This window comes from Malaclemys terrapin, chromosome 6, assembly GCF_027887155.1.
Source record: "Malaclemys terrapin pileata isolate rMalTer1 chromosome 6, rMalTer1.hap1, whole genome shotgun sequence".
Taxonomy (NCBI): Eukaryota; Metazoa; Chordata; order Testudines; family Emydidae; genus Malaclemys; species Malaclemys terrapin.
The window spans coordinates 49,623,698-49,638,255 of NC_071510.1; the positions used below are offsets into that span (position 1 = coordinate 49,623,698).

General features: G+C 43.1%; 1 protein-coding gene across 4 annotated transcripts in view; it reads left to right on the forward strand.

The window, feature by feature from the left end:
• The first annotated feature begins 456 nt into the window (after nucleotides 1–456).
• Nucleotides 457–14,558, forward strand: part of SPIN1 (spindlin 1) — a 118,191-nt gene continuing 104,089 nt past the window's right edge. Inside the window, exon 1 of one of the 4 annotated variants that reach the window (XM_054031728.1) lies at nucleotides 457–732. The gene's annotated coding sequence lies outside the window, so the exon portion shown is untranslated. The other 3 variants (XM_054031732.1, XM_054031730.1, XM_054031729.1) reach the window with 3 other exon arrangements.

The window sequence follows — 14,558 nt, forward strand, 5'->3', positions numbered from 1 at the left end:
CAGAGAATTAGCATCACCACCCGTTAATCAATGGGATACATGAGGAAGCTTTAGCATCCTTGCTGCGTTGGCTCAGAGGCGAAATTCCCATTGCCATCAAAGGTGGGGGCATCAGGCCTGACACGTGCCACCTCCTTCGAAAGGCCGCTAGGGACAGGCAGGGCCGGGTAACACCGAGGAGACCCCGTAGTAGGTGCGTGGTGGGGAGACATAGCACTGGCCCGCCCCGCGGTCCCGTCTCTAGCGGGCAGAGGGGTCCGCGCATCGAGGGGGTCCTGACCGCAGCCACCGGGGGATGAGGCAGGCTCAATCTGCGCAGGCGCACTGCTGCCCAGCGCAGGCAGCAAGCGGGCATGGAGAGATGGGGAGGGGAGCTTCCTGCGCTCCTGTCGCAGTTAGGCAGGCTGAGTGCGCCTGCGCGCTGGGGAGGTGGTGGTGGAGGAGGGCGGGGCTGTATTTTGAACGGCTGGATGCGGGTGGCTCACTATTTGGCAGGAAGGTGAGGAGGCCTCTACCCTGGCAGCAAAGGCAAGGCGGGGAGCGGCGGCTCCAAATGTGGCAGAGGAGAGCAGCAGGCAGCGGCGGCAGAGGAGGGGGGCACACAAGAGAAGGGGCGCAGCTGTCCCCGCGGCGGAGCTGAGCGGCCTGGCGAGGCAGGGGGGCTCCGTCAGCTGCCGCTCTGGCACCCCCAGGCCGTCCGCCTGGCACCCCCGGGCCCCGTCCGGCCAGCAGGTGAGAGCGAGAGCCGAGGGGGAGCCTGTCGCGCCGCCCTTGGCCTGGCCCAGTACCAGGCCGAGCCGGAGGGAGTCGCTGTGGGGGGAGCCGGAGCCGCCGCTCCCAGCCTCCCCCTCCCCCGGGGCTGCCATTAGTTATTCACTCGTAGCTGGCCCCGCCCCAGGGCCCCCTCCCGGCCGTCGCTGTTGTGACTCAGCCTCGGGGCCCAGCTCCATCCTGGGGTGTGCGGGGGGAGGCCCCGGTGTGACCGCTCCTGCCCCGCCCCCTTGGGATCCGGGGGAGGGGTCCTCTCGCCGCCGTCCTTAATACCGCCCCCTCGGGCTGCACCCTTCTCCCCCGCTGCCAGACTGCAAGCGGGGGGCCCCCACGGGGGGGAAGGCCTCCCCCCTCGCTGGCAAAGCCCCTGAGTCAAGCCCCCCTCCCAGTTGTGCTGCAGCGTGTGTCTCTCCTGCCCCCCCCATGTGGCCGGGCGAGGGGGTGCGTCGCACGGGGGCTGGTGCCCGACTGGGGTACGCGGGGGTTGGGGGCACAGCTGTTGCGGTGGGACTGCGCCCGGCTCCCTGCACCGGAGCGACACACGGCGCTGTCGCTATCTGAGACACTCCGTGTGCGCGTGTGTGTGAGCGCGCCTGGCTCGGGCTCTGCTGGCTTCCTTTGTCTGCTGCTGCCGCCGCGCTCCCCTCCTCCCTCTCTCGGTACCTCTCTCCCTCCCGCCCCCTCGCCCTTCCCCCTCCCTCCCTTCCTTCCCCTCTCTCCCAGACTCCAAGCGCTGCTGCAGCTGCAGGTTTGTAAATACTGGACCAACACACACACAACATGGCTGACGCTCGCCCTGCTCTTCCACCAGGCTCTCCTCCTCTGTTTCTCTCCGTTTCTTAATGTTTCATCCGTACGTGCTTTTCTGTCTCGTTCCCTATCCCTAATCTCCTTCCCCATCCCCCCCCCCCCCAAAAGGAGGAAAAGCAATTCACCCTCCTTCTTGCGCGCATGGCGGGATTTCAAGGGTAAGGATCCTTGCTTTGGAAGCTTTCTCCTTTCGCTTTGCTGTTTACAACAAAATGAAACCTAAAATCAGAGGGAGCCTGGCAAGGTCTGGGGCGGAGGGGGAGGGAGGTGAATGGGGTGAGCCCTGCTGAGAGAGGCTTGATTGGAATGTGCGTGTCTTTTTCTCTTTAGGGAGGTGGTGGGGGTGGGGAGAAAAACTGATGCACCAAAATGTTGGCAGAGATGAAATACTCTGTGTTGCACTTGCAGAATGCTCTAGAGCAGTTTCTTTTCTCTTTCTTTAGAATGTGGCTCATTATAAAGGTATCAACCCAATACAGTCACTTGAAAAAGAACTAGATCACTTAGGTCAGAATGGGTGTTGGGTAGATAAATGCCATAATGTAGGCTTTTGGAATTTTTGGCTGTACCTTCTCCAATACAGTATCAATATATTGAGGAGCTTTCATACCATAGGATCCAGAACTGGAATGGAGGCTTGCTGAATCCTCTTTTGCAATGCCAGGTTTGTTGTACAAACCTATTTGCCCTTGTGATGACCACATCATGGCTGAAGGATGTTTCCTTTATAAAAGAAACATGATGCTGGGTATGCCAGAAATCTGAAAAGAATTGTGAACTTCAGTGTGCTGTGCTGAACTGCAACAAGAAAGCATGTTTCCTTCCTACTTGCTCCTGGACTCTGGATGGAGTCCTAGCACTGGGCGAACATTCAGTCCCACACCCTCAGGCCTCAGTTATCCACAGTACCCCCTTCTGGCTTCCAGAAGAATGTCCTCAAGTCAGTGTATAAATGATGATGAATTTCTAAACTAGATGCCAAAATAATATTGTTTGATGGCAATTTCTTGTGCATATTTTCCCCATTCTAAAGTGACCTGGAGTAGAGCTGAATTTTTTTCTAGATGAGTTTTAATAGTCACTTTTTAGTGCTTCCTAGGCCTCTTGCTACATGTTTTGTGACTTTAGTGGTAAACATTTCATTTTCAAAGCTTAAATTTACAGTATAATGCTGCTGGTGTATTGTCTAAAATGAAGTTAACATAGGTAAAACTAAAATTATTTCACTGACTTGGATAACATACACTGCAGATTTGTGTGGAATCATTGCAGTAACTTATTGATAGGCCTAACTTCCATTAATATCTGAGTTGTGCTCCAAGGTAACATTTTAGCTTTTGTAGTTTTGGATAGCCTGCTTTGCTTTGGAAGCTTCTGGTAGTTTCTAGAAGAGAAACAGACTGGTATATTTGCATTTGTATAGGTTTTGAAAGATAGTTAAGTGGAATTATATTTCTTGTGTTGGAATTAGGTATGATGTGTTATACTGGCTGTATAAATATTCTACCATTTGCATCTCTATTACAAAATGTAAATTGAGTAGAGGTGAGGTCCAAATTAGAAGATCATTTTGGAATGTGTATCTATGTCCGCTATACTTCATACAACGGAGGTATTGCAATATTCAGTTATTCCTTTAACCTCACAAGGTTCTTTAGTAATATCTGTGGAACCATTAAAATGTTCTAATAGTAGCAGGTAAATAGCTATGCATTACGTATCAACCACACTTCAAAACTGCTATAATTTTTTTTTTATATGAAAAGCCTGCAAGTGTACTATGTGTGTTCAGGTCCCCTCTCCTCCTTAGTCCTGTTGATATGCAGCTGCAATTTCATTGCAGAAGTAAAACTAACTTGAATGTTGGACTTATATTGTAACTGTTTCAATGGAATGTGAATTCAAAATGTTTACCCATATAATTTATCAATTAAAACTGTCATTTATGTTGGAATTGGACCTTGCTCTATAAAGCTAGCAACTAACTTTTCTTGCAGTTGAATAAATTCATTTCATGGTTGCTTGGTACTGTTGTAGGTGTCCTATAAGTAATTTTGTATACCCTGTACACTTTACAACATGATTTTTTTTGTTTGTTTTTAGTTGTACAGATGAATCCTAGCCCAGAATGGAAGTCATTGATCTTTCTCAGTAGTGTTGCATAGGGAACTGGTCTGACCTAGGTATTTGCCCAGAGAATCCTCTCAATTTTCATCTCTTTTTCAAGTACAAATAGAGCAGGTGGGTGCCATTGGAGGACCACTTCTTGCATATTGGGGTTGGGAGACAATGAAATATAAAATTCAAGAAACTGTCAAGGTTATTGTGCCTAAAAGACAAAGTATCGTGTTGATGGAAAAACATAGAGCAGAACAATGTGCATCAAGATTGAGGCACCTTGGAGACTAACAAATTTATTAGAGCATAAGCTTTCGTGGACTACAGCCCACTTCTTCGGATGCATATAGAATTGATTGAGGGATAGCTCAGTGGTTTGAGCATTGGCCTGCTAAACCCAGGGTTGAGTTCAATCCTTCAGGGGGCCATTTAGGGAACTGGGGCAAAAATCTGTCTGGGGACTGGTCCTGCTTTGAGCAGGGGGTTGGACTAGATAACCTCCTGAGGTCCCTTCCAACCCTGACATTCTATGAAGATTTAATATAAATTACTCATTAATATAACCATATTGTAAAACAAGAGTGAAAGGGAAAGAACTTGTAAAACACCTATTGTACAGGTAGGTTAACAGGAGGAGGTGAAAAGTGGGAAACTTATAAACTGATTTACCCTTTATTAACATTTTTATCAGTGGATCTTGGTACAAACAGCAAACCATAATAGAGTGTGATTCTTCATTTTAGCACAGAGCTTCACAAATGATTAAATGAACTCTTGAGGTAATAGGCGGTTTTAGTTCACGTCCACTTGAACTCCTACAGCTCTTCTGTTTTAGCTGTTCATAAGGGTGTGTGAATATTACCCTTCCATCATTCATCTTAGTTTGGTACCTTCCCCCCAGTAATAGCTGACAAACCCTTCTTGCCATCTTGAGATTGATAAAAATCTTGCTGATGCAATGTCTGTCAAACTTGGTTTAAAATATTTTAATGCATTACAGATAACTTCATTAAATTCCAACTTGTTTTGCCAAATATGATTAAGATTTTGAAGAGCAAAACAGAACAGCTTATCTTTGCCATTAAAGTTGTGCTTTTGGTTTTACTCACAAACTTATTAGGAAGACGAAACTGACTCTGCTTGATAGTATGGGCAGGAAGGTATTTTGTATGTAACAATTTTAGACCATGGCCAAAATATCCTAATGTCGATGTGTCCAAAGGATGTTATCTGAAAAATGATTATTTTATGTCTTGCTGACCCTATCGTTGTGTTGGTGCTTTAGAAGACCTGAGAAGAAGTAAACTTTCAGATGAAAATAGCAATAAAATACTATGATCGGCTCAATTTTTTTCATACTGTATGTAAAGGATTCATCTTTATTCTTTGAAATGTTCTTATATTATTTTCATTATGTCACTGTGGGTGGTTTTAAACCAACTACTATATTGGATGTGAAAACCTGACTTTTACAGAAGATTTCTAAGTTGACTTATTTTCTCATCTTCATCTCTTTCTTTTAAGTAGTTGGCATAGACATGCAGCGTGTACTTAGAAGAAAAATGTCAATCATTCAACTTGCTTTTATGTATGATTTAAAAGATCTCTGGTTATGGCTCTGTGGTAATCCTGTTTCTTATTGCACTGTTACTAGCTAGTAGTTTCTGCACATTCTTTAACTCAAGAGAAACCTACCTAAACATCAACATATTGCATAACAAGATCATGAAGAATCAGAATTCATTTTATGAGTAGATGTCTGTATTCTACACCTCCCTCAACATACAGTGAAGAATGAGATTTTTAAAGCATCCTAGGGATTTGTCAGATATGCCATTAAAGTTTAATACAAGATGTGTCTAAAACCACTAAACTACTTTGAAAGTCTCAACCAAGGCATTTACTTGAATTACTAGCAGTATGTAGGACCGCTTTTACCATATGGATGAATGTTACATATTAAACCAAAACAGGAAGCCAGATCCTTTAAGCCACTGTAATTCTGAATTTAAGAATGTAATTGACTCTTCTAAAAGTGAAATTGACAAGTATTGAAAGTGTTTTCCTAACTGGAGACTCTTTCTATATTCCTCTTCGGCAGCGTATGGTATGAAACTGGTGTAATTCCATACTAAGTGAGATCATACATATTTCCCTCCATCTACCTTTAACTATTTTTTTAGTGTAGTGGTAAGTCCAACTGCCACAATGCATTAATCACAGGCACGGATGGTGGCAAAAGCTTATATTTTAGAATATCTTATTCTTCAACACGAGGTCCCAGTATCTGCAGATCTTAGCAAGGTGGTTATTGATGTCTATAGAATCATTTTACATCAATATGAGTAAATTTGGAAAAGACATGGGGAGTTGTAAGTGAACTATAAAAGAGCAACAATGCTGTACTAGAGATTTATTTTCTGAAGCATGCTTGAGACATTATAGAGTTGTAGATGGGTTTTTTTTGGGTTTGTGAAGGAAGGTGGCAAGACAAGACATCTCAGGGTTTTCAATTATGTATTTTTCAACTAATTGTTACATTGTGGGAAATTTTTAGAGAATTTTTCACTTGACCAGAGCTCAAAGAGCCGGGAAGCTTACTATTCAAGAAGCTAAGGTCAAGAACCACTGATAGTTTTGCGAACATCTAAAATAGTTTAATAAAGTTTTAATAAAGTTATCCTATAACACTCCTGTATTATCCATCATTGCTGAATGATGCATACTGTTTAGGGCCTGATTGTGCAAGTGTTTACTGTCAAGAGTATTGCTATCAGAAGTTCCTCAACTTCAATGCAGCACTGTGTTCGATAGCAGATGTGTGTTGGCTGATGCACTTAGATTGTAATCTCATTGAAGAAGGGCCTGGGTCTCCCGCGTGCCTCCCCCCCCCCCCCCATCACCACTAAATACCAGGCAGAGAATGATGTTGGTATATTTCATTTTTTTTTCTTTTATAAAATGGCCTTTTCTGTTCATTGAGTGATTGCATGATGGTGACTTGTGACATCATTACACTTAAATCTGGGAAGAATGTGCTGTCATAGTTACTGGGCTATCTGCATCTCTGACCTTTCTTGATCTCTTCAAGTTCTCCTGGTGTCAGATCTCACCTTCACTTCTCTCTGCATAGAATCACATGATCTTTACCACACAGAGTTGGCCTTAGGTGTCAGTCCAAAGTACAAACCATGATTACCTCAGCAGGCCAGAGTTATTTTCTGTACCTATAGTTCCACTCCTCAGAAGCAGTGGCAGCGGTGGTACCCATTTAGTGATTTTTTGATCTCTTCTGTTCCCAGCCTTGGCAAAACAGCTGTGTAACTTTAGCTAGATGCAGTGGTTCTCAAACTTTTGTACTGGTGACCCCTTTCACATAGCAAGCCTCTGAGTGTGACATTCCCCCCCCCTTATAAATTAAAAACACTTTTTTAAATATATTTAACTCTATTATAAATGCTGACCGCAAAGTGGGGTTTGGGGTGGAGGCTGACAGCTCGTGACACCCCCCCCCCCCGTAATAACTTTGTGACCCCGAGGGGTCCCGAACCCTAGTTTGAGAACCCCTGGGGTAGAGCCTGGAAATAGGCAATTGTTGTGGAACTATCCCCCCTCCCAACTGTTTGTTGAGAGGTTGCTTATCTAGCTTCATTATGTTGCTTTCTTGCTTGTTATTCCAGCAGCTCCCTGTTAAACTGTGTTAAGTGATCTTGATATTCCGTCCATTCACTTCTCAGCAGTTGAAGACAGGGAAACAAAGATTGGGAGCTACTGAGCTAGACAAATACATTGACACAAGAAACTGGTAACCCAGTTAACTATACAATAACTTTACCTCACAGACTAGATAACATTCTGTATTCATAAAATTACATACCTGTATTAGATTATTGTATTGCAGCTGCATATCAGCCATAGGTGTCTTCCTCCCCCCAGTTAGAATGGAATTTATTTGCACACACTTGGTAGTCACTCATAAAGTGAAAAAATTGAGCGCTTTACAGTAAAATGCATCATGTTTGTTCTAAACTATATATGAAGCTTTCATGGCCTAACATAGCTTCCTTCTTGTTTTCTCTATAATCCCACATTTTTGCTTTTTCACCTTGCCTTGGATTCTTTCTTCTGAAACAGATGTAGCTGTCTGTCTCCTTCAAACAATTTCTCTCAACTTTAAATCCTACAATAATGTAAAAATAACCCTTACTATGTCATTTTAGTCTTTCTTTCCATCCCCAGAAACACAATCAAAGGACAGAGAGAGGTATCTGAAGCTAAATGAATTTTGGTAGCCTTTTAGAAACTAATTCACACCTTTCTTCTCAAAACCCTATGGTTGTTAGAGAGGCTTATTAATGTAAGCTGCAATATTATTGGTCACTTTCTTAACATGTTCTGTTGCATGACCACCGTGTTGTCTAACCAAGCTCAGAGCAGACCTAAGTAACTTGGTAGTAAAAATCATTGGTGGTCAAGGGCATGGCTACACTCGAAACTCCAAAGCGTTCCCGAAGCAGCGCTTTGAAGTGCGAGTGTGGTTATGAACCATTTCAATTTGGGGCTTGTAGGCACTATTTATTGTAATATAAATAATTAAGGAATTGACTTCACCAAGGTAGCAATGGGTACATGAGACTGGTGGAACAGTGGCCTGCTCTTGTGCACTCTCAGGCTGAGCCTGCCTGAGAAAGGAGGGAGAAGGGAAAACTCACAAGCCTAGGGGAAAGGGGACCCAACTTTTATTTGTTTTTTAAAGTACTATTTTCTTGAAAGACTGTCCAGTTCTTCCTCTTGAGTCCTTTTCTTTCCCCTCCTCCCCCAGTACTCTGTGATATGGTAGTTTGTAGGACATGTTTTGTGAAGATGACATAAGTTGTAACATCACAACAACCAAAAAAAAACCCCACAGTATTTGGTTCTTTTTTACATCAAGATAGCTATCTTTATATAAAATCTTAGAGGAGACAAGGCACAGATAGTTTTTACATCATTGTGGGGAGTTGAAGTCAATCATGTACTCCCCAGCTGGAATTGACCTCAGCTAGGTCAAAACTATTTGTGCCTTTTGTCTCCTCTAGGATTTTACGTTGAGATAGGTGCCTTTTTACATGGTTAGCATTTTTTTTTTTTTTTTTTTTTTTTTTTGTAGTGAAGACATAGCCTTAGTCAAGCAGAAGCAGGTAGGAAAAACTACAAACTTAAGGGGGAAAGGAATGCACATTTCTCCTTATTCTGACCTTGCCCAGAAAAAAGTTCCAGAGAAAACAATGCTCTTAGAATGGAGAACCCGCTCCCATTGTTGAGTCCTTGACTTTATTATTTTCCTTTTCAAGCCCACTTCTTAAAGGTTTAATTTATTTCACTACAGGCAGGCTCCTGGTTACTCTGCTTGTCCTTGAGGAGCTGTTTCTGTAGACAGTTTATTCACAAACTATCCTTTCTTTTGAAAGATTACAAAGTTGAAAGTTCCAGCAAGCTAAATTGTCCAAGTGTAGCATCTTAAGTATTGTTTTGTTGGTATAGGCTATTAAATGTCATTACATTTCATGAAAACTTAATGTAGTCCATGAAAGTTGGTATCTTGCTTTTTGAAAAACTGCACTTTTTCTGTGTGCATTCTCTCAGGTGCTTGGTTGGCTGGCTCTTGCTCATGCACTCAGGGTCTAACTCAGGCCTGCACAACATACGACCCGCGGGCCGCATGGGCACTGTGCAGCCCGCGGGGGGTGAATAGGTAAGTGGTGGGGTGGGGCAAGCCAACGGCTGGCTGGCGGGTGGGCAGGGTGGTGAAGAGGCCAGTGGCAGGCTGGGGAGTGAGGGTGAGCCAGTGGCAGGGGGCGGGGGCAGCAGCAGAAGGTAAGAGGCCACCGGCGCGCAGGCGAGCTAGTGGGGGCGGGGGGACTGAGGAGGCGAGCGGGCGGTGCGGGATGAGTAGGGGGGATGGTGAGCCAAGTGGCCGGGCAGTGGCAGGGGGACTTTATACTTCCGGGGGGCGAGGGGGAGGTGAGGAGGCAAGCGGCCAGTTGGTGGCTGACCTGTTCTACTGATATTGCCTATCATAAAAATTGGTCCTTTTTGCTGCTTTTCTCTTGGCTGGGGGTTGTCCCAATGCTGCAAAGAGGGTGTTCCCAAAGGAAGGTGCTTGCTTCTAACCCCCGAGGCCATCAGTATGTCTGCTCTTCTCTAGTCAGCCCACTTTACAAGTTTGATTGTCCTTGGTCTGGCTCCCATCCTCTCTCCAAGGGTTGCCACTGTCTGGAGGTGCCTGCCTTTCACACCTTCCTCATTCACACCTCATTCATTCAACAGGGCAGTTAATTACAAAGTGGGGGGAAGATCTTATTCTACTTCTAACAAAAAGACATTTTTCTTTTACCTTAATTATACTACCTTAGGGGCCCGCTATAACATATTACGGAGGTTCAATACCGCTGTTTCGGCAGGGCGGTGCTGGGGAAGGAGGGTTTGTTTCCGCAGGGCGGGGGGGGGGGGCGCTGGGGGGAGGAGTTGTTTCCGCTGGGGGGGGGGGTGTGTTTCCGTGGGGCTGGGGGGTTTCAGCCCTCAGCTGTTTTCTTTGGAATAATATGGCCCTTGCTGCTTTACGAGTTGTGCAGGCCTGGTCTAACTGATTGCTGTATGTGGGGTTGGGAAGGAATTTTTCCCCAGGTCAGGCTTGGCAGTGACTTTGAGGGGGTTTTGCCTTCCTCTGCAGTGTGTGAATGCAGCTTATTTGCCAGGATTATCTGTGTATATCTTATTTAATCGTTTCCTGGCCATTGCAGGGGCCTCAGGCATTTGTGTGCCTTGATCCCACCTTTTTTGCTTCTTATGGCACATAACAGTCTTCTGTGGGCTGTAATACTTCAGTTATTGGGTTTAGTGGGGCGAAGGGTTGCTGAGTGGTTGGTAGCCTGTGATATCCAGGAGATCAGACTAGTGGTCTAACATAGTGTGTCTACAGTGCCACTTTCAGTGCTAAAACTTTTGTCGTTCAGGGGTGTGAAAAAACACCCCCCTGAGCGACAAAAGTTTTAGTACTGAAAAGCTCCGGTATAGACAGTGGCTCCTGGCAATAAAGCTACCATCGCTCATTCGAGATTATTATTATTATTATTATTTTTTTTAATCGCCGGGAGAGCTCTCCTCCGGCGATAAAGCATGTCTACACTGCCCATGTCACAGCGCTGTAACATGAGTAGTGTAGACATACCCTTAGTCAGAGTTTAATACAGCATTGGGCCTCTGATCACATCCCCCTTCTCATCCCCCAAAACCTTGAAGGAATTCCCTGATGTGTATTAGTGATGCCATGCCCACCCAAAGCAATGCATATACTTCAATATTAAACTGACAAGGGAATATTTTCACTCCCTAAATTAATCACTTCTTTCCTTCTCCTCAGAGTTCAATAAATCATTTTCCACAAAATACTTTTAAACAGTTTTGCCCCACGCTCATCTTTGTTGGGCTGTTTTGCTACCACTGTCTTCCTGAGTGCATGTATATCCTCCACTGTCTAGCTCTGAAGTTATTGCTCTCTTCTCTTCTCCCCCCCACCTCCCAAACAAAAAATAGCAACATTTGGGCTTGTCTGGAATTGTCCTTCTTGGAAGGAATGTAGGGAAGCAAGGAACAATCAGTTCCCCAGCTTGACTTTTCCGGTCAGAATATTTACTCATCCTGGACATGTTGATTTTTTTTCAAACCCTAAGGGAAAATGGTTTACTTGTAAACTGAGCAAATGTGATAAGTTGAGGCACAATAAATAAGGAACCATACACTATCACTGCTTCTCATTTTTCTGAGAATAAACACTTTTATGGAGCATTCAGAGTTTAATTAGTAAATAGTTGTAAATATGAATTTTCTTAACCACTTATGGACTGTAATACTGGTTAACAGTTAAGAGTTTTCATTTCTTTCTGTTCTCCATCTTCAATTCATTAACTTTTTGTTCAAAAACTTTATTCCATTCACATTCCAGGTTTATCCAGTAAACTAATTTTTGTTAACTGAAGCTAAATGTATGCTTGTTACAGATTCTGAAAATACCAACACAATCTTTTAGTTCAAGGTTTCATTTTTCTGCCCCTTGATCCTGCAAAAATTTAAGTACGTGCTAAGTTGTTGTGGCTACTTGCATGCTTAAAGTTGCTTATATGTGTAAGTCCTTGCATCACTGGGGTTCAGAGGAACAACAGTGATAAATGTTATGATTACAATGAGAGGAATATTGTGCTATTCTTTAAATTTGGCAGGAATGTAGATTACACAATGAACGTGCTATTTATAACCATGGTATTTCATATTGTAGAAACTTTTTATTCAGATATGTCAAGTAAAACATTTTCACAATTGGGGTTATTTTCATGTAAAACTCTAATCAAATAGTGAGTTAAGACTGTTAGAGACTAGCAAAAATGCATGAGTTAAGTTCAGCTGGAGATGGTTTGTTCCTCTAGTCTCTTCAAACATATAGTTAAAGTCAGTGGAAGAGTTCCTTTCCATGTTCATTTATTCATTTTTTTTCTTCTCATGGGACTGATCCTGTAAAAACTTACATAGTGGTTAAGCACATATGTAAGTCTTTACAGGATCAAGACTGCAGATAGTACTGATAACTTTGCCTTTGGACAATTTTTGGAATCTCTTAGTTCAGTTATGTATTGAATTGCATAATAAAGTCTGCCCTTTCACTACTGATAATACTTAACAGGATCACTTTGGTTAGTCTCTAAAAACTGAAGGAGACTTCTTCCTTGTTGGTAGTGTTAACTTTATTTGATTATTATTGGGGGGGGAGGGGATAGTGGGTTATAGAGTTGATACACAATAGGACTTGTTTTCTTTATCCATTCAGTGCTGCTTGTAATGAGCTGTAGAACTCTTAAAACATGCAAAATAGGGTTTTAGTTGACAGCCAGTAATGATAAATGTGTTATCAGTTGGACTATAAATTGATCAGCCAGATACTAATAGGGTATAAAAAGGGAGTTGTAACTCCTTAATAATAGCTTATATTTATATAGCACCTTTGATCCAGAAGCATTCAAGCGTGTGTTAGAGTAGACTATACACATAGAAATTGAACATGGCAGCAGTACACAAACTTGAGGAGAGAAGTTAAGTATAACTTCTTTAACTGAAATTACAGGATTCATTTTTAGTAGGTAAATCATGAGTAGCAACCTTGAAATCTAACTAGAAAATTCCCTCCTGTGACTTGCATCTGAAGAAGTGAGGTTCTTACCCACGAAAGCTTATGCTCCCAATACTTCTGTTAGTCTTAAAGGTGGCACAGGACCCTCTGTTACTTCCGCCTGTGAATAGTGGTTTGTGATCTACTAATGACATGAGTGATTATGGTTTAGGATTTTATTTGATCTGAAAGATTATTAATATAGCCTCAGTACTCCAAGGAGAAAGTGACACCTACTTGGTGCAATACGTGCAGTGTCCTTTAACACATTGAGATTTTTTTTTTCTTAGTCTTGGTCTCTTCTTGGCCTCTTATCCAAGTAACAAGTAGGCCTGACACTGCTAAGTGTAAGAATTTGAGGTAGAATGGTTACTGTGATACAGGAAGGGAAACTTTTTTTTTAACTCCTACTTGAGCCAAAGTAATGAACTGAGACCGAACTTGATGTTTCTTAAAGTATTTTCATCAGGATACTGAAGATGATGATTTCTTTCTTTGACAGGGTTACTGGTCTAGTGGATGTGGGGAAGCAGTGGACCTAATATATCTTGATTTTTATTAAGGCTTTTGACACAGTCCCACATGACATTCTCCTAATCAAACTAAAGTAATATGCTCTAGATGAAATTACGATAAGGGTCTGCCCAGCTAGTTTAAAGACCATACTCTGAGTAGTTATCAGTGCTTCACTATCAAACTGGGAGGGCATATCTAAGGGGGTCCCACGGGAGTCAGCCCTGGGTCCAGTACTAGTCACTATTTTCATTCATGACCTGATAATGAAGTAGAAAGTATGCTTATAAAACTTGCAGATGGCTCCAACCTGAGAGCACTTTGCAAGCACTTTAGAGGACAGGATTAGAATTAAAAAGGGCCTTGACAAATAAGTGAATTGGTCTGCATTAAATAAGATGAAATTTAATAAAGACCGGTGAACTTTCCTTCACTTAAGAAGGAAAAATCAAATGTGCTACTACAAAATGGGGAATAACTGGCTAGGTGGCAGTAATGCTGAAAAGGATGTGTGGGTTGTGGATCACAAACTGAATAGGAGTAGACAGTTTGATGCATTTGCAAAAGAGGCTAATATTCTGGGGTGTTTTAACAGGAGTGTCAACTGTAAGACATGGGAGGTAACTGTCCTGTGCTACTTGGCACTGGTGGGACCTCAGCTGGAGAACTGTCCAGTTCTGGGCACCACACTTTAGGAAAGATGTGGACAAATTGGAGAGAGTCCAGAGGAGAATAACAAAAATGATGAAAGATTTAGAAAACCTGACATATATGGAAAAGTTAAAAAAACTGGACATGTTTAGTTTTGAGAAAAGCAGACTGAGGGGAGACCAGATAACAGCCTTACTATGTTAAGTACTGTTATAAAGGGGATGGTGATCAAATGTTTTCCATGTCCACTGAAGTTAAGACAAAAGTAACAGCCCTAATCTGCAGCAAGGGAGATTTAGATGAAACATTAGGAAAATTTTTCTAGCTTTAAAGGTAGGTAATTTCTGGAATAGTCTTCCAAGGGGGCTTGTGGAATCCCCATCATTGGAGGGTTTTAAAAACAGGTTGGACAAACACAAGTCAGGGATGGTCTAGTTTTACTTGGTCCTGCTTCAGTGCAGTGGGCTGCACTTGGTGACTTGTCGGGGTCCCTTCC